This window comes from Chrysemys picta, chromosome 3 (genome assembly GCF_011386835.1).
Source record: "Chrysemys picta bellii isolate R12L10 chromosome 3, ASM1138683v2, whole genome shotgun sequence".
Lineage (NCBI taxonomy): Eukaryota > Metazoa > Chordata > Testudines > Emydidae > Chrysemys > Chrysemys picta.
Genome location: NC_088793.1, coordinates 179,214,711 through 179,240,309, shown reverse-complemented (window position 1 = coordinate 179,240,309; position 25,599 = coordinate 179,214,711). Strand labels below are relative to the sequence as shown.

General features: G+C 40.7%; 1 long non-coding RNA gene across 4 annotated transcripts; it reads left to right on the top strand.

Annotated features, from left to right (window-relative positions):
- Positions 1-5,740: 5,740 nt before the first annotated feature.
- Positions 5,741-25,154, top strand: LOC103307542 (uncharacterized). 4 transcript variants are annotated; one of them, XR_010599933.1, is made up of 5 exons: positions 5,741-5,842; positions 6,078-6,228; positions 20,170-20,208; positions 20,396-20,493; positions 23,675-25,154. It is a non-coding gene; the product is annotated as an uncharacterized LOC103307542 (long non-coding RNA). The 4 variants fall into 4 exon arrangements; XR_010599934.1 differs by having other exon boundaries at positions 23,256-25,154; XR_006177057.2 differs by lacking the exon at positions 20,170-20,208.
- The last annotated feature ends 445 nt before the right edge of the window (positions 25,155-25,599 follow it).

Here is a 25,599-nt window from a genome sequence, read left to right as displayed (position 1 = left end):
TGTGTGTGGGGGGGGTTAGTTTGTTTTCTGCTGCTGAAGGTTAACAGGAAAACTGCAGCACTCGACGGGCTTTGCTTGGTATATGGGAAAGGAGGGCGCAGAAACTGAAAGACAATGGCTTACCATGGCCGCATGCAAGCCGAATTCTGTTGCCCGGATCTCTAGCAGCAAAGCCACAGGCATTCAATATTAAGAGGCAAAATGCGACCTTGCACAGAAATCACATGTGCTATGTAGTGTGAATAGTTTTGGTCACCGTGAAAGAGTATAAGCATTGTTCTGCAAAATGTATCTTTTAAAAAAATTCTCTCCTTTTTTCCCTCCTTCCAGCAGCTGCAAATTTTTCAAGCCTCCCTCCTCCATCCCGAAGGCTATCTCAGATAAGGCATCGGAAAAAGAAGACACGAGACGAGATGGTACGCAGAAATCATGGAATCCACCCGCAGTGAAAGAGCTCATCTGAATGAGTGGAAGGACACGGTTTCAAAGTATAGGAAAGAAGCCAGTGAACGTGAGGTCAGGAGGGACCAACGTGAGGAGAGGAGAGACGCTCGAGATGAGAGGTGGTGGCAGGAAGATCAGAGGAGGCAGGATGCAATGCTGGGACTGCTGCGTGAGCAAACAGACATGCTCCGACGTCTGTTGGAACTTCAGGAACAGCAGCAGGATAACAGAGTGCCGCTACAGCCCCTGTATAACCCCCCTCCCGCCTCACCACGTTCCATAGCCTCCTCATCCAGACGTGTAAGAACGCGGGGGTGGGGGAGGCTCCGTACACCCTCCCATTCCACCCCAGTGGACAGCCCAAGCAAAAGGCTTTAATTTTTTTAACCTTTTTTTAGTGGCATTTTCCTTCCCGCCGATCCTCCTCCCAAACCCCACCCGGGTTCTCTCCCTCTTTTTATAATCAATTAATAAAGAATAAATGATTTTTAAATGATAGTGACTTTATTTCCTTTGAAAGCAAGCTGGGGGAAGGGGGAGGGTGGGTTCCTTACAGAGAATGAGTCAATAAAGGGGGCAGGTTTTCATGAAGGAGAAACAAACAGAAATTTCACACTGTAGCCTGGCCAGTCATGAAACTGCTTCTCTGATGCACAGCGCTTCCTGGTGTGCTCTTCTAATCGCCCTGGTGTCTGGCTGTGCGTAATCAGCAGCCAGGCAATTTGCCTCAGCCTCCCACCCCGCCATAAAGGTGTCCCCCTTACTTTCACAGAGATTGTGGAGCACACAGCAAGCAGAAATAACAATGGGGATATTGGTTTGGCTGAGGTCTGAGCGAGTCAGTAACCATCGCCAGCGACCTTTTAAATGGCCAAATGCACATTCTACCACCATTCTGCACTTGCTCAGCCTGTAGTTGAACAGCTCCTGACTCCTGTCCAGGCTGCCTGTGTATGGCTTCATGAGCCATGGCATTAAGGGGTAGGCTGGGTCCCCAAGAATAACTATTGGCATTTCAACATCCCCAACGGTTATTTTCTGGTCCGGGAAGTAAGTCCCTTGTTGCAGCCGTTTAAACAGAGTAGTGTTCCTGAAGATGCAAGCATCATGAACCCTTCCCAGTCAACCCATGCTGATGTTGGTGAAACGTCCCTTGTGATCCACAAGTTCTTGCAGCACCATTGAAAAGTACCCCTTGCGGTTTATGTAATGGGTACCCTGGTACTCCGGTGCCAAGATAGGGATATGGATTCCATCTATCGCCCCACCACAGTTAGGGAATCCCATTGCAGCAAAGCCATCCATTATGACCTGCACATTTCCCAGAGTCACTACCTTTCATAGCAGCACCTCAGTGATTGCTTTGGCTACTTGCATCACAGCAGCCCCCACAGTAGATTTGCCCACTCCATTGATTCCCGACTGACCGGTAGCTGTCTGGCGTTGCAAGCTTCCACAGGGCTATCGCCACTCGCTTCTCAACTGTGAGGGCTGCTCTCATCTTGGTATTCTGGAGTTTCAGGGCAGGGGAGAGCAAGTCACAAAGTTCCATGAAAGTGCCCTTACACATGCAAAAGTTTTGCAGCCACTGGGAATCGTCCCACACCTGCAACACTATGCGGTCCCACCAGTCTGTGCTTGTTTCCCGGACCCAGAATTGGCATTCTACTGATAGAACCTGCCCCATTAACAACATGATCTCCAAAGCACCGGGGCCCGTGGTTTGAGAGAATTTTGTGTCCATGTTTATGTCCATGTGCTCATTACGCTTGTCGCTGCGCTGCCGTTGCCGCCACCTCCTCGCCTCATTTTTCTGGTCCTGGCTCAGCATAAACTGCACGAGAACGCGCGAGGTGTTTACAATGTTCATGACTGCTGTCTTGAGCTGAGTGGGCTCCATGCTTGCTGTGGTATGGAGTCTGCAGTGTTCACCCAGGAAAAAAGCCGCGAAATGGTTGTCTGCCGTTGCTTTCATGGAGGGAGGGGTGAGGCTGTACCCAGAACCACCTGCGACAATGTTTTTTGCCCCATCAGGCACTGGGATCTCAACCCAGAATTCCAATGGGCGGAGGAGACTGCGGGAACTATGGGATAGCTATGGGATAGCTACCCACAGTGCAACACTCCAGAAATCGACGATAGCCCCGGTACATGGACGCACACCGCTGAATTAATGTGCTTAGTGTGGCCGCATACATTCGACTTTATACAATCTGTTTCCAAAATTCGAATTATATAAATTTGGATTAATCCCATAGTGTAGACATACTCTTGAGTCAATGAGCTCAAGTTTTAAGACTGAGAATTTTTAGGCAAATGTTCAAAAAATATTCCACCAAACATCTATTTTGACAGATATTGCTGTTCAGCATATATAAGATATTCAGCAAATTGTGTTTAACTGGCTCTATTTGCCACCTGCTAAGATAATTTGTGATTAATTTTCATTTTGATTCTCTTTTTTTTTTTTTTTTGTACACATTTCAAATAAGACTTGAACAAATTGTCATTTTGAGTTGAATTAAGTCCTGAATGAACAGCATGTGCTGTTTTACCTATACTCCTTGGCAGCTCTCAAATTTACTCCTAATCCCATTTTACAGCCATAGTTTAAAACCAGTGTAAAAAAATGTTCATGTGGCCTCTACTTCATTGCACGTAGCTCTTAAATCCATTCCTTTATCCCCATTTCCAATATAGATTTCAAAATTACTAATGAAATAAGTTGCTACAAGGTTTTTAATGGCTACAGCTGACAGGCAAATACAACACCTGATAACTATCAAGTGGAGGGAAGATATCTTAACCCATGCTGCTTTTATAAACTGTTGAGTTGATTACATTACTGCTGTTGATTATATTATTTGAATACAGATCAGTATTCTTAAACAAATATTTTTATAAAGTACTTTCCCACATTCCCAAGTACCATGCTCAAAACACCCAGTGGGCATGTGCTAGTGTGTTGTATATGCACAAATCCCCAGTTTGCACACATGCATCTGGCACTGCACAGTCATATTGTAGTGCAGTCCCAACTGTGCAATAATTCAGTAACCAGCTCCAGGTGGGACTCAGTACACTGACAGGTCAAAGCCAGAAGCAGCTCTCTGGTCCAGCTGCTAATGAAGTTCCCCTGCACTGGAAAGAGAGTCTGAATCTATAATAGTTGCCAAAAGTGTCATGTCCAGATTTGGTTATGTGTGATGCAGCAATTTCACCAGATGCTTTGCAAATTTCAGTATGGGGCAGGGGAGAGAGAGACAAAAGTCTTAGGCTACTGCTTAAGTAAGGGAAAGAAATTTCACTCAGCTCATCAGAATGTCACAAGATTCTGAATGTCACAAGATTGTTCATGAAACTCCATGAAAATGTCAACATCAGAAAGAAATTTTGCAAAGCAAAGTCAGATGTTCCTCCAAGCTCCAGCAACCATGATATAATTCTTCCCCCAACTCCTCTTTTTTTTCAGAACCTGCTGAAGTTTTGAGGCTGGCAACACCTGTCAGAGAGCATCAGATGAATTAATGCTCACAGCTGAGCAGTGGTTGACTTCTAGATTTATTTTCAGAGGCTGGCATGAATGTGGCACAAATGGATAACCAAGATGAATCTTATCTACTCAGGGAGATTAACTGATTCTGTTTAGTGCTTCTGCCGTTATTATTTAAAAATCAACAACCTAATTTTCATTAATATTTTCCAGAGAAAATATGATTTAGACTGCTAAGTGGATTCACCCATCTCCCCCAAGAAAACTACATAAGATAAAATTACAAACATGTAGGTAATTTATTCACTCAGCCATGTGTATCAAAACAAAATATGCTTCTCTACATATGCTGACCAACTAACCACCTGGTAATATTTCTGAAGGCTGCTTAATACCAAAATTAAATATACTTTGAAAAGTATATACCTTAATGTAATTTCTCTGCGCAGAATTGGCAAATCTTTGTGAGATGGTAAAGCTGGCTGGTACATTTTCCTTGGGAGTTAAACAACCACTGATGTAGTATCTATACTGGGAGTTCCTTCCAAGTTAATAAAATAAAGGTGACTATGACATTTCTCCATGTCTGTATTTAAGAACTGTTTTAAAAATTAATACCCCTTCAAGAAATATATATATATATACACTCTATTTACCTTGCAAAGTCAGAATTCCAAACAAAGAACACACATACCCACCAAGACACTCTGAAGGCCAATTGGAAAATCAGCCACAGCCACAGAAAGCAAGTAGACAGAATTGGATCCTAAACATTTAAGTTCTAACTAGCACAAGAGATTGTTCCTTGGAAACTACCGTATGTGCATTTTAAGTAAAATATACTTACACACGAGAGATTTATGAGTGTGATCTGTCTTGATCACTCAATTAGTTTACTATTTAAAAAGTCATCAGCTATGAACAATTGTCACACAGTGATATCTGAGACACTGCAGATATTTCCTATTCTAAGTATATGGAAAAACTGCTGTGTATCAACTCTCGCTTTTGGGTGGTAGCGCTTGGAAAATGTAGACACAATTAAAATGCCAATTGTGCTTAATACCTTTCTTATTCACCCTTCACTGTAGTAGCTGGATACTCAAGTACTTTAATGGCAACCAGATTGTACCTTGATATGAGAAAACCTGGCAGAGAAGGTAAGGCAGGAGCAACACTACTTCGGGTTCCCTTTACAGAATTTTCTCCAGAAGATTCCATCAAAGGTCAGGGTTTGCCCACTAAAAAACAGACGGTGTGTTCAGTCCTCAGAATCTATATATCTTGGGGGATCCTATGGGGGCCAGAGTCTTCCAGGCAGAAGCGTTTTCAATACTCCTCTGCCCCTTGTAACTTTCTCCCACTCACCAGTCAGCATGGTTCTGGTGAAGTCCTGCTGACAGCTCTTCTCTCAGTAGCCATTTCCCCTGGGAAATGTAAGCGGTGATTCCATGGCATGAATGGTGTCCACAAACACAAGAGAGAGTCAGGTTTTCTGTCCATGCCTTTCTATTAGATTCTCTATGGGACAGGTGTAGGGTGGCTAATGTGCATAGCACTTCCATTTCCCTAGCTCCATCTCCACACACATTCTCCCTGAACTGTGGAGAAACATCCATGGTTCCAGAAACAAGGGAGACATTGTTCAAGAGGAGTGTATGTAACTCATGTGCCTAGTAGGGAGATATCTCTTTAAGAGACTTATTAGGAGAGTAGGAGTGAGTTGTATCTGGGTCATTGTTGCTAGGCAGATGCTCCAATAGGTTCCCTGTTGCTGGGGTCAGACTCCAAGCACACAGGCCAGCTGCTTTATGAAGGGCCGTGTGCCCTGTCTGAGTTGGGAGAAGCTGAGCCCAGGAGTAGAAAGCAGGTTGTTGTCCCTAACTCTGAAGCATGTTGCAGTAGGTTAGTCATATTGTTAACCCTCCAACATGGGCAGTGTTAATTATAGAGAAGAGAAATTGGGAGGGAAAATTAATTTATTTTAATTGTATATGTTGAATGTTGGTTAATTTTAGCCAAACTGTTTTAGTTAATTGTTTCAACGAGAATTATTCACCAACTTTTCTTTAAATGTAGTAATGGGGAAAGAGTCATTTCTATTTTGCTATTCTCATGATTTTTTTAACCAACCACTCAGTTAAGTATCTAGATTAATCAGTGGACTGGCAAACGGTGGTTTCAGCGGAGGAAAAGTCTGCATGGATTCTAACTGAAGATTACTACAAGCCAGTGGAGGGAAGATGTTGCTTTTTGACTCAGTAGACTGTATAGATTCAGTGCGGACTCAGGTGAATTCAGCCTAAGCTTTTGGATTTCTTCTCACTGTGTTTCTGTGGGGACAGACTTTTGTAGATTTAATGTGTTTTCTTCATTTATGTATAACTGTGAAGATAATGTATGTGGATTATAAAATACCGTTTCTTTATCATAAGATTTTTAAAAAGTTGTTACTAATTGAATTACTTCCTTTTGTTCTTTTGGGGACTTTAATGTGGAGAGGTTGACCCTGTGCAATCCTTGCTGAAAATCCTTAGAGACTGAATTCTGGGTCTCCAGCTGCTTTTCTATCGGATTTGGGGGTGGGGAGTATTAGGCACTGGAGAAGGGCAATGAAGTGAACTCTAGCCCACCCAAAGGTAACATTTATATCACTCTTCCTTTTCTGCATAAATTGGGAATGGACCATACACAAATATTCCTTTTCATGTGTGGATCTAGGGAACCATCTAGCCCTGCTTGTGCAAGTAATAAGAGATGAAACCCACAGTATGATAGACTTATCCACTGAAAATTGACATAAATTAAAAAATAGATAGAATAGATGTAAATTGGGGCTAATCTTGATTTAAAATGATATCCACTTTACACTTACAGATGGCAGATGATCTATCTATCTTTCCATGACAGCACAGGTTCCTTAATTTCTCTCAACATTGTCTGTTTTGAGGCAGACTTGGAGTCAGGCATAACACTTCTGTCTCTAGGTGATCACAAATGGGGTCAGACAAAAAAGAAGAACTAGTTGCTGGTGAAAACTTTATCTGTTTATTTTGCGTGGCAGATACTGCACTTTCTCAACCTCCCACGTGAAGACATGTGTAGGAGGTTTGGTGGCCTATCAGCATGTTTCACAGCTCATATCATTTTGCATTAATCATCAAGTTACATTAAAAAAAGCCACCTGTCCTTGCCTTTTTGTTCCCAAAATGAAAAATGTTCCTTAGGTTGTAGTTGTTCAGTTAATCTGTATATTTACTACAGGATTTTCTACATTAACATCCCCTTATATTCAGATTCTGAAACTGCCGCAGATCTTGTTACCCTCTACTGTTGTTTTCATGGGTGAGTGAAGTGGGACGAATAGAACTCCACATATAAGTTATTCCTTCACCAAATATTTGACTATTTTAAATATCAAAATAATTTGGGAGGTTCTGAAATGTTCTGATAAATCTCTTATATTTCCACTTTCCAGACATGTCCCAGATGTTGAGGTGTCATAAATCTCATAAAGACATGTATCTGTATGAGATTTCTAGCTCAGTTTTGAACACTGAAGAGGTCTGGATAAGCATTTGATCTTTTAGATGTTTACCCAAAATAAACCCAATCTCAGAAACAGAAATAGGCCCAAGACACAAAGTTTGAATAGTGATCTGAATTCCTCCATAGTTTCAAGCAGTGAGGGGAATGGACCTGAAGTCTGCATTGTTTTCATCTTCCCACTATCCTGAATAATTTTAGGTTTGCACACCCATAAGTATTTTAGCTTTAACAGAATGAGAAAATCTCTTTCAAAGATCTAAAGCTAACAGAAAAATATTAGTTCATTCAGCCATATCACTCTCCAGCTTGCTCATCAGTGAGGAAGTTCATTTTAGTAACTGACACAGTTTCTGGGCCATCATTTCTTTTGCATTGTATGAAGCAGAACTAAAATAAAGCAATGGAATTATAATGCAGTCTAAAGGTTAAAACAATGGAGGAGGATTAAGAGGAAATGTAAGGAGGGGCATCAAAGGACACTTTGTGTGTGAAATGACCTGGAACAGATCCTACAGCTTGCAGCAGCAGCCAATTATATGTTAAATCTTGGTGTGCTTTAACAGCTATTTTAGATGCTAGTATCAGCAGATTTAGTTGTTATGGCTTTCAATAATTTTAGTAGATGGAGAACTGGATGTGGAATGGACGCTAATTATTTTGTTCGTGTAGGAATTGCCCCCTCCTCTTCTTTAAAGTACATATGATCTCAGAGCAGTATGCCAAGATGTGAAGCAGTAATAGGAAAGAATATTATTGCTTTTGTAAATATTTAGTAACTGTACTTATGAAGACTGTTGTTCATTCTTGTGGCAGCTCTAATAGCTTGCCAATTAGAAGAAAACTCTGTTTGCTGCCTTTATATATGAACAATTTGTTGGGTATTTACAAGGCTCCTACAGTGAAAGTTTTGCTCCACCTGCACCTAGTGCAGAAAGACTATCCATTATTTTGCTTGTTGTTCAGCCACAATATGAAATTGGGGGAAAATGTATTGTATGGCTGAATTAGTATACCCATTTCAAACTATAATTCTAGCCACAAGAAATAGTTTATTTTCATTCATATTTTATGATGTTTCTCCATTTTTTCCAGCAGTTTATACCAGCTAAGAAATATGACCCATTTTGCAAGAGATGAGCAGGTTTCCTATGTTCTAGTGTTTTGGCTCTTAATCATAACTAAACACAGTTATGATGTTGTTAATTATAAATATATAGGTCCAAATCCTCAGCTGGTGTAAATCAGAGTAGAATTCAAAGAAGCATTGTTGATTTACCTCAGTTGTAGATTTTGCTTTGTGTGTACATGAATGAGTTGTTTTCATGATGCTATACACATTTGATGCTCATATATGACAAAGGATAGGTTTTTAATCAAAAACATAAGTAAAAAACAGACCTAACCTTAAGCCTGAAGTAGTCTTTCAGAGCTATTACTGATCTACTGCTGGGTACAAACAATAAATTTAAAGGGGTCAAAATGCAAATTGCACTGTTCAACTTTTTTTTAATTTGTACTACTGTATATGTTAATTAAAGTGGTTTTACCTTTATCAAAAGAGCTGGAGAAATTTGGAAGAATAATAAAATGTCTTTCCCCTAGTTCAGCATTTAATGAAAATGAAACCAAATCCCAATGAGACCAGACTTGGCCTCCATGGGATTCTGTTTAAATTGGTTTCTGTTTATAAAAAAAAAAACAACTGGTGGGAGTTCAAAAGAAACACCCAATGTTACACAGCAATAAGAAAATATACAGTTATGTTCCTTTGTCAGAGGGATTTTACAGTATGGATGGGGTAGTTCTCATAAGAACATAAGAATGACCATTCTGGGTCAGACCAAAGGTCTATGTAGCCCAGTATCCTGTCTTCTGACAGTGACCAATGCCAGGTGCCCCAGAGGGAATGAACAGAATAGGTAATCATCAAGTGATCCATTCCTTGTCACCCATTCCCAGCTTCTGGCAAACAGAGGCTAGGGACACCATCTCTGCCCATCCTGGCTAAAAGCCATTGATGGACCTATCCTCCATGAATTTAGCTAGTTCTTTTTTTGAACCCTGTTATAGTCTTGGCCTTCACAGCATCCTCTGGCAAGGAGTTCCACAGGTTGACTGTGTGTTGTGTGGAAAAATACTTCCTTTTGTTTATTTTAAACCTGCTGCCTATTAATTTCATTTGGTGACCCCTAGTTCTTGTGTTATGAGGAGCAAATAACACTTCCTTATTTACTTTCTCCACAGCAGTCATGATTTTATAAACCTCTATCATATCCCCCCTTAGTCGTCTCTTTTCCAAGTTAAAAAGTCCCAGTCTTATTAATCTCTCCTTATATGGCAGCTGTTCCATACTCCTAATCATTTTTGTTGCACTTTTCTGAACTTTTTCCAAGTACAATATATCTCTTTTGAGATGAGGTGACCACCTCTGCACGCAGTATTCAAGATGTGGGCATACCATGGATTTATATAGAGAGAATATAATATTTTCTGTCTCATTATCTATCCCTTTCTTAATGATGACGAACATTCTGTTTGCTTTCTTGACTGCCACTGCACATTAAGTGGATGTTTTCAGAGAACTATCCACAATGACTTCAAGATCTCTTTCTTGAGTGGTAACAGCTAATTTACACCCCATCATTTTATATGTATAGTTGGGATTATGTTTTTCAATGTGCATTTGTAACCCACACACCTTCTGAGTGTGGTGTTCTGTCCCATCTACTGACACCAAGACCACTTAGAGAGAGAGATTAATGAGTTTGCTATACAGCCTTAGCTAACAGCCAGTTGGCTTTTAGCTCGTGCAAGAGAGGCTCATGCAGTAAGATCTAGAGATCCCAGGTTCAATCCCACCCGCTGATGACTGGGGTCTCTTGGTGTTACACATTACTTTGCATTTATCAACATTGAATTTCACCTGCCATTTTCTTGCCCAATCACCCAGTTTTGAGAGATCCTTTTGCAGCTCTTCGCAGTCTGCCTCGACTTAACTATCTTGAGTAGTTTTGCATCATCTGCAAATTTTGCCACCTCACTGTTTACCCCTTTTGTTATCAGATTTGCCTGTTAATTTGGAGTATGCTCATTTATTAGGGTTACTCTTCTGGGGGGCGGGGGGTCTGTAATTCTGTCAATGTATTACAGACAGAATACTGTCTGTAATAGACAGTACAATGTACTGCTTGTGTCACTTGTGTTCTCATATGGTGTGTCCCATTGATTATCCTCATTCCACCAAGTTTCTGTGATGCCTATTATATCAATATCCTCATTTAATATATCAGGCACTCTAGTTCACCCATCTTATTATTTAGACTTCTAGCACTGGTATGTAAGCACTTTAAAAACTTGTCACTTTTTAGCTGTCTCCCATTACATGATGTAATTGAATGAGACTTTTTTTTCATTTGACTGTTTCTCATCAGATCCTACCTGTATTTATCATTTTCCCTTGTCTCCTCCTTACTAGGACATAGAGAATCTCCATTAGTAGATTCTCCCCTTAGGCATGTCTCTATCTGAACCATGTGCTCCTCCACACATGTCAGCTTTCCCTAGCCCTTAGTTTAAAAACTGCTCTCACACCTATTGAAAGCACATGCATAGAGTAGATAATGACATTCATAGAATCATACAATATTAGGGTTGGAAGAGACCTCAGGAGGTCATCTAGTCCAACCCCTTGCTCAAAGCAGGACCAACACCAACTAAATCATCCCAGCCAGGGCTTTGTCAAGCCAAGCCTTAAAAACTTCTGAATGATGGAGATTCCACCACCTCCCTAGGTAACCCATTCCAGTGCTTCACCACCCTTTTAGTGAAATAGTTTTTCCTAATATCCAACCTAGACCTCTCTCTGTTCTCCTTACGAATAGGGAGAAAACACATGTGCTATTCTACTATTCCAGAAAAATTACACAGTGGAGTAACTGGGGAAAGAGATATATGTAATATTTATCTTTGAAAGTAGCTGTATGTAGCATCAGCAGATTTCTTTTGTTTGTTGTATCTTTGAACCATCAACCATTCAAAAATAAATTCAAAAGAACATGTACTAGTTTTTCACAAATAAGGCTATTCAGCTAAATATCCTAATAAGGAAACTGGCACAGCTGGTGCTAATGCTTAATTAGTTCATTGTTCAGTTAAAATACTACTTGCAACTTTTAGTGGTACTTCAATTTGAGGTTCTCAAAATATTTTAAGAAACACTAAAGGCCAAATTTACCGGTGGTCTACAGTGTAATCCTTTACAGATGGGCAATGTTCTGTAAATACTGCCATTCTTATTCCTTGTGTTTTACACCTACTTCTCACCAGTTTAAAGGACTACAGTATAGGACAATTGTGACTCTGTCCCTACCTGATTAACCTCACCACATCATTATGAAGATAGTTGATGGCTATATTGGATCAGCAATCACATCCATGGAGCCAGGGTATCCAGCATCCAATTTTTGTGAAAAAATGCAAAGATAGCCCAAGGACTATATATTTGCTCTACCTCCTTCACCAAATCTGGACATATAACATGGTACCTAGAATTAATTGGGTTAGTCCCTGATTCAGCAAAGGGTATAAGCACACAAATAGTCTCATGTGGTGAAATCCTGGCCCCACTGAGGTCAACGGGAGTTTTGCCATTGACTTCAACAGAGCCAAGATATCTCCTGTGGACTTCAATGATACTACTCGCATTCTTAACATTAAGTATGTGCTTAAGTTATTTGCTGATCTGCATCTTAGCTACCACATGGCTATTAATTCTTCTTTCCTGATTTTTAAATGTTTCAGTAATATCCCGCACAGGCCATAAGTTGTATTCAATACAAAAGAGTAGTAATAATATTTCTTTTTTCTCCCGCCCCATCCTTTAACCATTCTGTATGGGGGGAAAAAACTATTATTTTGCCCAGACAGATGAATTGTTGCACTGATGAGTTAGTTATTTTCCAAAATCATAGATACAAAACTACAAACATCACAAAATATTCCAAAAGTTTCTGAAGTTTTTGGGAAGAAAATATTTATTGGAGAAAAACATTTAAACAAGTGAATAAAATATTTCCATAAGGGGCGCTGAGATATATTTTTGAAATGAGGTGCACAGAGATTATATGCATTATGTCCCTGATCCTCTAGAGTGCTTAATTTCAGGCCTTTTGAGCAGTCCCTTGAAATCAATGGGATCACTAGTAATTTTGTTAAACATGTATATTATTCGTTGCAAGATATGGGCCATATTTTGCAAAACCCTAACTTTGAAAATGTGCCCATCAGTTTTAGTGTTCTTGGCTGCAAGAAAAGAGATAGAACAATAATATAATTGGTTTCAAAGATCATGATCAATTCATTTTTTCCCCTTCTTTTGTATAGTGTGTTTTATCAAAATAGTCAAATTGCATACTTTCCCCCTCCCTAATATCTCTGATGTCTACAGTTTTAGCTTGTGAAAAATCTCTATAAATCAAGGGTTATTTTAATCTCAGTACTTTCTTCTTTACTGCTTTTAAGAATAGGCTGTGTGCGTTTGAGTGTATGCGTGACTGTGAGTGTGTGTAGAAGAGAGAGAGAGGAACAGTTTTCCATAATTGTAAGAGGACTTTCAGAATGAGCTCTAAATAGTGAAAAATCATAGCTTTTATCCACTTTGCAGTTTTTACCCCACTTGAGTTTTTAATAATTTCCAATACGGGACTATTATACACACCAATTTTCACAATATTGCCAGCAATTTTCTAAAATGGTACAGTCACTTTTTGCTAATAGACCTCACTTTAAAAAAAAACACTTCAGTAATTATGTCATTCATATTTCAGTCCATTATCTAATGTAACTGTATTTATCCTGCATGAAATCCATTTTCATCTCCCTGTATTATCTTTTATCTTCAACACCTGAATACACAGCAAAATGTTACCCCTTGAATTGAACATTAGAAAATTATTTCCTTTTCCCCAAAACATAGTTGCCTTAATTTCAATTATCCCCTAAATTTAAAAAATAAAACCATAGAGGCACAATATATTTGTTTATTTCCTTAGCATTTTGCCCACTAGATCTGCTTGAACAGACAATGCTGAGAAAGCCCACTGATCTTATGTATTACTTCCCTGCCTTTTGGGACAGACAAGAGTTTTAGGGCTTCATATGTTTAACAGTTTTTGTTACAAGCACATTTTATATTTTGGAATTGTAACGAATGTAGCCAAAAAGAGAACCAATCCATCATAACTCTTCAAAATAAAGTTGGGATTCCCCTCTCCTCACCCCCAAAAAAATCAAACACACAAAACTAAACAGAATCCAACTCAGGAAGACATCCAAGAAACCTTTGACTTATCATACAAATACCATAAGTATGTAAATATATTTGGATATAAATATAAATTAAGAATCTGAATTTTTCAGCATGGATATATACTTACCTGTTAGTTTAGAGAAGCTTTCTACTTAACTCTGCTATTCTCAGTGGTAGCAGATGACAGAACAAGGAGTAATGGTCTCAAGTTCCAGTGCGGGAGGTTTAGGTTGGATATTAGGAAAAACGTTTTCATTAGGAGGGTGGTGAATCACTGGGTTACCGAGGGTGGTGGTGGAAACCTCCTTCCTAGAGGTTTTTAAGGTCAGGCTTGACAAAGCCCTGGCAGGGATGATTTAGTTGGGAATTGGTCCTGCTTTGAGCAGGGGGTTGGACTAGATGACCCCCTGAGGTCCCTTCTAACCCTGATATTCTATGATTCCTAGAAATTTTCATGATTTCTAAAGAGCAAACTGCCTCATGTGAGTCCCAGTTTCAGGGCAAGATTGAAGTTAATGTGACTACTCTCATTACTTACGGATGTGTGTACATCTTTTGCAAGATCAGATTCTTAAATCATAATCCCTTTGGGGCAGGGACTGCCAGTTACTAAGGGCTAGTCTACAGTAGAAGTGCTACATTGGCACAGATGCTCCGATGCAGCTGCGCCGCTGTAACACATCTTGTGAAGATGCTTTATGCTGATGGGAGAGCGCTCTCCCATGAGCATAAATACTCCACCTCTGCGAGAGGCGGAAACTATGTCAGTGGGAGAGCGTCTGCTGCTGACATAGTGGACAGCATGTAAGTCAATGTAACTTTCGTCGGTCGGGGGTAGCTTTTTCACACCCTTGAGCGATGAAAGTTATATCAACTTAAACAATGGTGTTGACCTGCCCTACGTAGAGGACTAGCACAATGGAGTTCCTACCAGGTTGAGGCCTCTAGGCCCAACTGCATTATTAATATTAAATAGCAATAATAATAATAATAAAATGAATGAGTTACAATATACTGTAGCACACTTTTTTTTCAACCTGAAATAGATTTACTTGTGTAGGCTTGTTCATCCTTTACAGTTATTTTAACAAAGCTTGGGGGGGGGGGAGGGGGGTAGTATTGAAAGCTAGTATTCCTATATTCTGTACTTTGTCTCATTATCCCCATTAGTATGCTAGTGAAAATTAACCTAGCAATATCTTTGCTAGAAGAAACAAAATGTAGGTGGCTTAATCACCAGTCCATCTTTCCCTCCTTTTCCTATTCATATTTTAGGAAGTCTACATATTACATAGTTTCCTTTACTATTGTAGTTTCCCCATTAGGAATAAGCTCAAGAGCAATATCATCATTAGCAACTTCTTCACCAGTCCTAAGCTGAGAGAAATACAGACTTTTTTTTATTCTTAGCCACTCTTCTTTCCACAGCCTTCTTTAACTAGCCATTTGTGATTATTTCCCCTGGGCTTTCTCATCATTAGCATTCATTCAAATGAAATCTTTGCTGCTCCATATTTAGGAAATAAGGGGTTCCTACTGTGTCACAAACACTTCACAGCATGGTCACTGCCATTTAAGACAAAATCACAAGTAGAGTTGGGTGGAATTTTTTGTGATTTTTTTTTTTTTTTTTTTTTTTGCAAAAAATGCAGATTCGTTTTGACATGTTTCAATTAGAAATGCATTTAGTTTTGGATTTTAAATCCAAAGTGAAATGAAATTAAATGAAACATTTTCTGTAGAATTAAATGTTTAAATGTTTCTTTCAACCCAAAATGAATTTTTTTCAGCTTTTTTGCATGACCAAAACATTTGGAAGACATTAGTCTCAGGTCAACTCCCCCAAAAGTTTGTTTTCTTCTGATTGTTTGATTCAGTCACCTGACTTAAAAAAACTCAGTTATTCACACTGCTCAAGTCACAGGCACGTTCCCTTGCACTAAGGCACTTCAACTGACTGTTTTTGAGGCAAGGTACAGACTATTTGCTCGAAGGCTGCATCAAAAGCAGTTTCCCGTTGCATATAATTCTTCTCTAAATAAAGCCATTAATATCTGATCATCTGCTTCCTCTATAAGTTTGTCACATAATGCTCCTCAGCCAGACACATGATCAGAAAAAAGCAACCCAAGAAGCAGAGAGGGATGAAATTATAGTACTGCCAAAAGACAACAGTAGAGTGATTGACTAACTCTTTAGAGATAGTGGCGTAGAGCAAAGGCCATCCTATTTTTGTATTACTGAAATTACTGTATTACATAGCTAAAGGGAATACAATATCCCAAAGCCACGCTTTCACCCCTCAGCTCAAGTCATCCTGTTTATTCTTCAATGCCGCACATGGCTGGCTATAAAATTTAGTAAGGTTTGTTAAAGTCAGATTAAAATCACTGTGAGGGCAGAGAACCGACCATAGCTAGGGGTCCAAATCATTGCCTTCAGCGGTTCTTCTGAGAACATCACTGATCTTGAACATGCAGATAAAATACAGTAGGAAATATCAGAATAATTGACCCTTCATCAGTAATGAATAAATGGCATGATTTGTTGCACATCTTTATTTTTTTGCACTTCAGTTAATGTACAAGATAGTTATGGAACAGTTCATGATTGAGTGCTTGGAGAGGACATTAGATTATTAATTGATTATTATTATTATTATTATTGAACACTTATACCTCATGTTTACAAAATAGGCATGTCATCAGATCTTGCAGATTAAGGACATGATTGTGACTGGCCCTTGAGAATACCAAGAATATCACCAAGCTCTTAACACAGCCACTGCTAAAGGTAGAAATTGAACATTCAAAACCCTTTGGGTAACTATTATCAAAAAACAAAAAAGTAAGGTGAAAGGTTGGATCAGGTGATTGGTAAGCTATTGAGCCTCTCAACTATAAGTCACTGGTGCAAATCTAAACTAAGTTGGTAGTGACTGGAAGTTGTTTCCCTGTGGCAGCTGTTAAGAGTTGCTGGCCTCAGTTTAGTTCCCAGGTGACAGGTGACCATGTGACAAAAACCCACCGCCTCACTGGGATCTATTTTGTCTTAGTAAGAGAGGCCAATGCTTGAATAGCCAGTGAACTAATCTTGTGCCCCTACAGGTGATCCCTAAGGAACAGTAGGGGAGGACAGGGACAGTAGGGCAGCCTACACCACCACTGTCTTTCTTCTGTTGATAAATGAAGGATCTTTGACTACAGGGTTGTCAATCCAGCATGGTTCAGCACCAAGAAGTTCACTAAATAAGTAAAGAGGCCAGCACCAAAATGCTCCTGTTGCTGCTCTGAAGTATCTGGGTTCCCTGCATCATAAATAATGGAACATTTATATAAACATCATAGCCTGTATGGTAATGCCTGACATTCCTTTCTGCCCTGTGCTGAAAACTCAACTAGTGAAACATTGCAAAACAGCACTTTATTCCTGAAGGTTGGGACTTTAGTGACTTATTCTGCACTTTTATTGGTGGAGACTGCATAAGTGTGGGTCCTAACCTTTCCCTTCTGAAAAGGTCAACAACTCTATGCTCTAGTGTGCTCTTCCGATCTGACCTTCGCAGAATTAAAGAAAAATTGATTGAGTCCTCCTGAGTCTTTTCCAGATGTCTACTATGTTATCATAAGCATAAAAACTAGGAGAATGGAAAACACATTACCTTTGTTACATGTTTCATTTCTTTATAAAAGGTACTCCATCTTTATAAAGGCACAGCATTTATAATAGTCAAATATTAGGAAGAAGGCACTTTAGGCATTATTGATATTTACACCACCAGTGATACCCTATATAGTCTGTGCATGTGTGCACACATTATGCAGGTGCATTAAGAATAGAGCTGTGACAGAACCAGATTCCCCATTTTCAAGGAAATTTTATTATTTCAAAAATTTGCCATTTCAAAGTAGTTCAAAGCCCATTTCAAAGTTTCCCACAAATTCAAAAATAATTTTGTTTCATGTCAGTCGAAAAAGTTTCATTTTAATTTTATCCTTTTTATTGTTTATTTTTTTAAACAAAAAAATCCTTTTAACAGTTATTGGAAAAAAATCAAAACATTTTATTCTGAAAATGTCAAAACGAGACCTTTCAATGTTTTCAAAATGCTTTTTTCATTTTTTTTATTTTGAAATGAAATTTCATCAAGATTGACACGTTTTCCCAAAATGTTTCAATTCCGATCAGAGATAAAAGTGTTGGCACATGCACTTTGACAAAAGCCTGGAGTTTGATTCATTGAGCTTTCTTTCTCCTCCTAACTGCACAAAACAGGAGTGAGAGCAGGGTGATGTGGGGGAGGGAACCTGAATTATATCCTGATTCCATTAAAGTCAATGGCAGAATTCCCATGCATTACAATGGAACCAAGATTTCAACACTTCCAGAGGGGTAGGTGAAAAAGAATCCTGCTCTTCAATACTTCCACCCCATCCTTTTCATGGAATGGGCTCCAAAGAATCCTATTGACCCAGGCACGCATGCTAGGGGCCAGCGTGGGCTGCTATGGATTGGCATGACATACCCACATATCTTCCCAAATCTCTAATCAATCATTTTTCAGATAATTTCTTCAGGTATCAACACCCCCCCATTCTTCTGATATCAGATCGGGTTGTTCCATCATCTGTAGATTACTGAGAGTATGGCCAGGTATTTAACACCCACCTCTTCACTATCTGCCACTCCCTAATACTTCTTTGCCCTTTTGAAGAAAAGAGGAGCATTAAATGAGGCTCATTGGGTGCATCTTGTATATCCAACACAAAAATTTAATAAGGCAATAAGCACAATAAGTAATGACCACGTAACAACCAAAAAAACCTCACTAGAGAGATTTAAAGAAGTTGGTAATTTTTAATTAACAAAACTGTCTGGAAAATGTGGTAATTATCCAATATCGTACCTGGCACCACCAATAATCATCCAATCTTAGGGACCAAATCCTGCCTTAGATTTCACAGGTGAGCTGGGTCACAGAGAGGATGTAAACAGCCTGTTCTCTCTTCCCTCATCCCCTACAGCAACAGAGATGGATGCCGAATGCTGCTGTGCTAGGAAAGCAGCCTAACTACCATGCTCACTGATGCTCCTGCACCCCCAGGGGCACAGCCAGAATCCCAGCCAACCAGTGCATATGCCCTGGTGCACAGCATGCAAATGCTAGGAGAGGCACTGCGGCCCAGATCCTCAAAGGGATTTAGACACCTAACTCCCAAATCCCTTTGGTGATATGGGCCTCTGCTTCCAGTAAAGCAGCAGCAGAGTACACCTCAGCACAAAGCCAGGGCTGGCACCACTCCAGCCTGCACCTCTTTCTTCCTGAACAGCCCAGCAGTTAAGGGCAAAATTTACCCTCTTCAGCATACACAATTTAAAAGTCTACTTAGATTGAATTTTAGCAAAAATGCTTCATCCTATTCCTAGCTGCTAATGTCTTATAAGAAGGGAAAGGTGCAAAAAACTGTCCATTTAAATGAAGTGAAGGCTGCTCATTGTGCTGTAAAAAGCTACCATTGTAGGACGGATGTTGCTCAGTTCTCCGTAACAGCTAAGCAAACACTGAACCAAAACCTCAATTGTCAACCCCCTTAAATTTCTGCGGTGCTTGGGTTTGAAATCCTGGCTTTGACTCTCTTCCCCCGCCCCCCTCTCCCCCCCCCATCTCTGGTTTTGCTTCCATCATGCATGCACAGAGTCTATTTTCTGGATCTGCTTCAAGAGCAGCCTAAGTTACCAGACAATTTGGTAAGATTTTTTTTGGGGGGGGGGAAATTCTTAATAACAGCTTGTGATATTTCAGTGCAGTGAACCTGAACCAAGGGAGACCTCAAACTGTAGCTCTGAGACTCCTAGTTTGGACTCACAGTTAAATTTACTTGATTGAGCTGATGAAAATTGACCCTGATTAAGCACCCAAATCTGACACACAGATATCAAAATGAATTTAATGTAATTACATAGATGCACACAAATCTCACCACAATAATTATTTGTTTGTGAAAACACAAAAATGAGGTGTGGTGAAGGACAGGCTGAAAATTTGGCTCTAAATCTCTACTTTCAAAAACACAGTATTTGCTTAATTGGAAAACATTCACATTTCAGCTTCCTAGCTGCATGGAAGAAATGACAGAGAATGAAGACAGAGACATTTCTATTGACATGAGCTAAATAGTCAGCTCTGCCTTCATCAAATCTCTTACCCCAAATAGTAGTTCTGCACTCCTGAGAGGCACTGGCTGTTCTTCCCAAACGCATAATTCAGGGTTAAATTCTGGCTATGATCCTACATGAATGCTGGCATCTGCATCACACTTTTGGATTGAGTTATGTTCTAATGAAACATTGCGATCCTTATATTTTATATCCACAGAACTGCAGCCCTAGAAACTCAGTCTGCAACTCTATCTAGGTATCTATTTATCTTTCATAACCATAATATTTAAGAACCTTCTTCTACTATTAAGGATTAGATTGACAGAACAAAATAAAGTAGTTTACAATTTGCTAGAATAACCAGCAGCCTTTGTATTTCAGATGATGCAAAACCTATTTGCAAGAACAGTGCACAAAATGACTGAACTTTGCTTTACTAACAGGATGAGAGAAGAAATGGAGCATCATAGATCACGCTTATTCCGGAACATCTTACTTTGGCAATATTGAGCTGCACCTGGAGTCACTATTAGTGATCAAGGTACTTGTCCTCCACCACTAATATTGGAACATTGACATTCATCAATATAATTTTTACCCCCAGACTGTGCCTAGGAGGAACAGATTAATCAGGAATAGAAAAAGAAAGAGGAAGAGCATTGCATAAATTCCCTGTATCTGTGTGAGTCTGTCCCCACTAATCACAGATGCTGGAGGCTATAAAGTAGAACTTAAGTAAATAAATAAAAATTTCCCTATGCATGTTTCTGCTGCAGTACATTTAGCCCATTTGGTTCAATTAGCATTTTCCATTCATAAATGAACTCCAAATCTTTAAAAAGACAAAAAAAGAAAAAAGAAAAAATTAAGAAACTGTAAGATCTCAATTCCTTAAGAGAATGTATTTATTGATGTACTTAAAAAATACACTTCACAATGCAATATTTAAAATCACTTCCTCTTTCATATACCTAAGAATGTCTGAATTCAAAACTTGTATGTCTTGTATACCAGAGCTGATGAAGCCACAAACACCTAAAATAGAGAAGAATAACATTTTTCTGTACTGCTGTACATGGCCCAAGATATTTATAATAATATCAGCTATTATGCAGGGAATGTGAAATCCTGAACTCATGCTTGGGGAAGTAAATGAAGGAGGTGCAGCTTTTCAAATGGATCAGGGTTAAGATATCCTAAAGTACGTAAATAACTTAGGAGATGATGTCTGCTTTCAAAAGTGAGCTAGGCACTTTTGAAAGTGGGATGTAAGCTCCTAAGGCACTGCAATGGGCAGCTCTCACTAGCAGTGTCACCTAGTGGTCAGGGTACTAGGTCTCTACTCACTCCACCTCCAATGTCTCTCACTGGCCACTATCACGTCCTATGGCTGTCTGCCTTTTGGTGGGTGTCGACCCGACCCTCAGGTCAAGTCAACAGTTAGCCGTAGCCTCTCATGGGTAACAGAATCTGAAGGAAGATATCAGGCCCCATGCCCTCTCGAAGGGGGAAGTGTAGAGGGGTGGAAGACAACCTGCGGGTGTTCAATCCCTGCTGTGGAGGTTGCAAAGTCTTTAGTCTCGTTGGGTTTTCCTCAGAGGGAGTCTGGAAGAGAGGGGTTTTGTGCCCTCTCTAGCAAGGTGGTTGGCAGGTGAGCCCAGGCCCTTCCACTCCACTGTGTTCCATCCCAGGACTCTGCAAGAAGCCACAATGTTCAGCACCTGGGAGAGCCTTAAGGCTGCCTCCTGGGGCCACTTCCTACCACTCACTACCCCACCAAAGTTTTACAGTTTGACACCATATTAAAGAAAGGGAGAATAACTGAAACTTCAGCCAGTTTGGGCTTATCAAGCAGGCTCCTTCTCTGAGGGAAAGGTTTCTGTATTGTCCTTCTCCAGGAACTGTCAGGGTAGGTCCCTCTCTCTGCCCTGGAGTCCTCTTCTGAGCTGTCTGGCTCCCTTTTAAACTCTATCTTCAGCTGGAACATCTTCAGCTGGAGCAGGTAGAGATGGGCAGGGCCACCTGGGCCCAGAGTTGCTCAGTTCCAGTGTAGGGTTTATACACCCTATCACAGGCCTTTAGGCACTTTTGAACATTTCATCCCAGGCCCATAAAGTTCAGATCTAGATTTATGTTTCTGGGGTATTCAGACCTGTGGTTTTGGCTAGGGCCCATCTCTAGTATTAACTATATATTTATCACATGTAGCTTTAATGTTTCATATACACACAAAGGCCAAGTAAATAGGCTACAATCCATGGAATTACTCCTGGATTTAAAGCTAGGCATACACCTAAGTTCCTTGATGAACTGGAGCCATAATTTCCAACCACTTCCCAGAAGCTGAAAACCAGGAATGGGTCTCATAAACTAGATATAAACTAAAGAGATTTAGAAAGAAGTTAGTTTTAAATAAAGAATGCATTTAAAAAGTCAAGAAATCTCAAATGTAATGATATCTTTTTAAAAATTAAGAACATAAGCATTCCTAATGTAAAAGTACAGCTGTCACTGGAAATGTAGAAAAATCATAGTTTATGCTTACTAAAATGCAGTTTCCTTCCCTTCTCTATCAGTAGGTATAATGTTAATCAATGTTATATTGCACCCAGAAATGAACTGCAAGATTGCTTACAGCATGAGCCAAGAAAAAGTGCATGATTAGTACCATACCATGCCATCCTTACTTCTGCACTGCTGCTGGCAGTGGCTCTGCCTTCAGAACTGGGTTCCCAGCCAGCAGCTGCCACACACCAGCTGTCCAGCTCTGAAGGCAGTGCTACCACCAGTAGTAGTGCAGAAGTAAGGGTAGCAGTACTCCAACCTCTCCTACAAAACCTTGCACCCTCCTCCCAACTCCTTTTTGGGTCAGGACCCCTACAATTACAACAACGTGAAATTTCAGATATAAATAGCTAAAATCATGAAATTTGTGATTTTTAAAATCCCATGCCCGTGAAATTGACCAAAATGGACCGTGAATTTGGTGCAGCGCTAATGATTAGGACATGGAAAACAGGAAAAAACCCAAAAACAAAATATCAAAACAGAAGAACAGTGAGAGAAAGAGGCTCCAGGTCCATTTTGCAATATGCAACACATATTCTAAGTGTATCAAGAGACTAGCATTAGAAAAGATTTTTCTAGAAACAGGTCAATCTATATAATTAATTTAAAAATTCATATGATTTTTAAATCTATTTTCTGTAGCCTCCCTTAAAGGAATAGCACACCCTGTTACTGTATCTCATGTTACCAACATAATGACATTAACAATAAAAAACTTTGTAATTTTTTTTAAAGGAACATGAAGGAGTTTCTAAAAATGTGGGTGTGTGTTCGAGCTCAAAACCTTCTCCTTACAGATATCTATGAGGGTTCTCAAGGATGTCAGCTGTCCAGGCTTCCAAGTACTCAAGAGTATCTAGACTGGGAGTGGATTATTTCCTTGTTGGTAGAGCAATGAGTTGACACAAACACAGGATGATGTATCCTAATCTAATTGTTTTATAATTGTATCCGCTTCAATGAGAATATCGGATGTCAAATCTAAAATGTAGCTCCTTACTTACAGACATGGTTCTCTAAAACTCCACCAAAACCCCTGGGTTTACCCTTGGTTGAATTCCAATCTCAACAAGACACTCACTAATTTGATCAATAGCAGTATAGGAGTTGGATGAAATGGAAACATAGAGCTTGCTCTGTTTTTTATTTTATAGACATGACAGCCCGTGCTTCCTCACTAGCTCTCCTAATGACTTCACATGCATATCAAACAGGTGACAGAATAGAACTGTGCAGTGCTGCACCTGAAAGAAAGCACTGGGGCAGATGGGTAAATCACCCAGTACTGCCCTCTGAGTCCTCTGAAAGAGAAAAGAACAGAGCCACTCAAGCACGAATTTGCCATTTCTGTGGACTGTATCAACACCACTTTGTCATCAATGGCATAAAAGGCATCTGATAGTCCTAAAAAAAATCCACAGTGAGAACACTTGAGAATTATCCCTGGAGGAGAATAGCCCTGTGAGACCAACACAGCTGATGAGCCATATCCAGGTTTAACACTGAGTTTGAGCAAGATCAAGATAATAGGAGGACTCGAAGATTTGCTGTACATGGCGGAGAAAAAACAGAAAATTCTCCATAATCTTTTCCTTAAAGGGAATATTGGTAGCCAGTGCTGGGATGTAATTAAGATTTTTCAGTGTCAAATGATGGTTTCCTGTGCTACAGCTCCGTGTATTGGCGATACTGATGATACTCAACTCCGTCTCCTTTTCATTAGACCCAGAGGGAACCATCTTTCTCATCCCAAATTCTGATGGAACTGAATATCACAATGAAAGCCAGCTATTTTAAGCTCATTGAGGATTTACTAGCCTCATCCTTCTTCCTGAATTAACAGGCAGTGGCAGTGGCCAAAATTGCCTTCTGTCATGATGGTCTAGCCAGAAGATTACATAATTTCCTATTAGATGATGACCTTGCCACAGAAATCCATGGATTTTTCTATTCAAGGCCCAGCTTCTGCCTATCACTTTAACTGGGGCTATCTTTGAAGGTATTCAGAAGCAGCAAGTACAGTAGAATGCAGCTACCACCCTTTTGACTACCTCATCAGTCACAGCATATTGCATCTGTGCATGGCATTCTGCACAGGCTACCAATATGCTTGCAGGTGACATTCTGTGTGTTGGAATACTGTAGGGTTACCATTCGTCCGGATTTACCCGGACATGTCCTCCTTTTTGTGCTAAAAATAGCGTCCGGGGGGAATTTGTAAAGCACTCACAATGTCCGGGATTTCCCCCTCCCCCGGCACAGCAGAGCGAGCGGCTGGGAGGGCTGCAGGAAAGTCCCGGGCTGGACTCCGGAGCAGCTGGAGAGGAGCTCCGCCCTGCATTCTGAGCAAGTGTTTCAGCACAAAGTGCAGCCCTCCCCTTTTGCAACTGGGAGCGGTTTCTGCCATGCAGCGTAGCAAAACGGGAGCGAGAGCACTTTGTGCTGATACAAGGGCAGCTCTCCCCTGCAACCCGGTCCGGACCAGGGACCGGGTTTTGTTGTGCAGGGCCAGGGACCGGGTTTTGTTGTGCTGGGGAGCTTAGCCACGTGTCCGGCTCGCACAGAGCCCAACACCCTGTTCTGAGCAGCAGGGTAAGGGGGGGCAGGAGAAGGGGCAGGGAGGTTCTGGAGGGGGCAGTCAAGAAATGGGGGGGGGCTTTTTGGGGGGAGTGGAGAAAGTTTTGGGCAGTCAGGGTACAGGTAGGGGGTAGGGTCCTGGTGGGCAGTTGGGGGGGGGTCTTAGGAGGGGGCAGTTAGGGGACAAGGAACAGGGAGTCTTAGGTAGGGGGTGGGGTTCTGGAGGGCAGTTAGGAGCAGGGGTCCCAGGAGGGGGCAGTCAGGGGACAAGGAGCGGGGGGGTAGGGGGCTGGGAGTTCTGGGGGGGAGCTGTCAGGGGGCAGGGGTGGGGAGAGGGATCGGAGCAGTCAGGGGACAGGGAGCAGAGGGGTTTAGATGGGTTGGGAGTTCTGGGGGGGGCTGTCAGGGGGCAGGAGTGCGGAGAGGGATCGGAGCAGTCAGGGGACAGGGAGCAGAGGGGTTTAGGTGGGTTGGGGGTACTGGGGGGGGGCTGTCAGGGGGT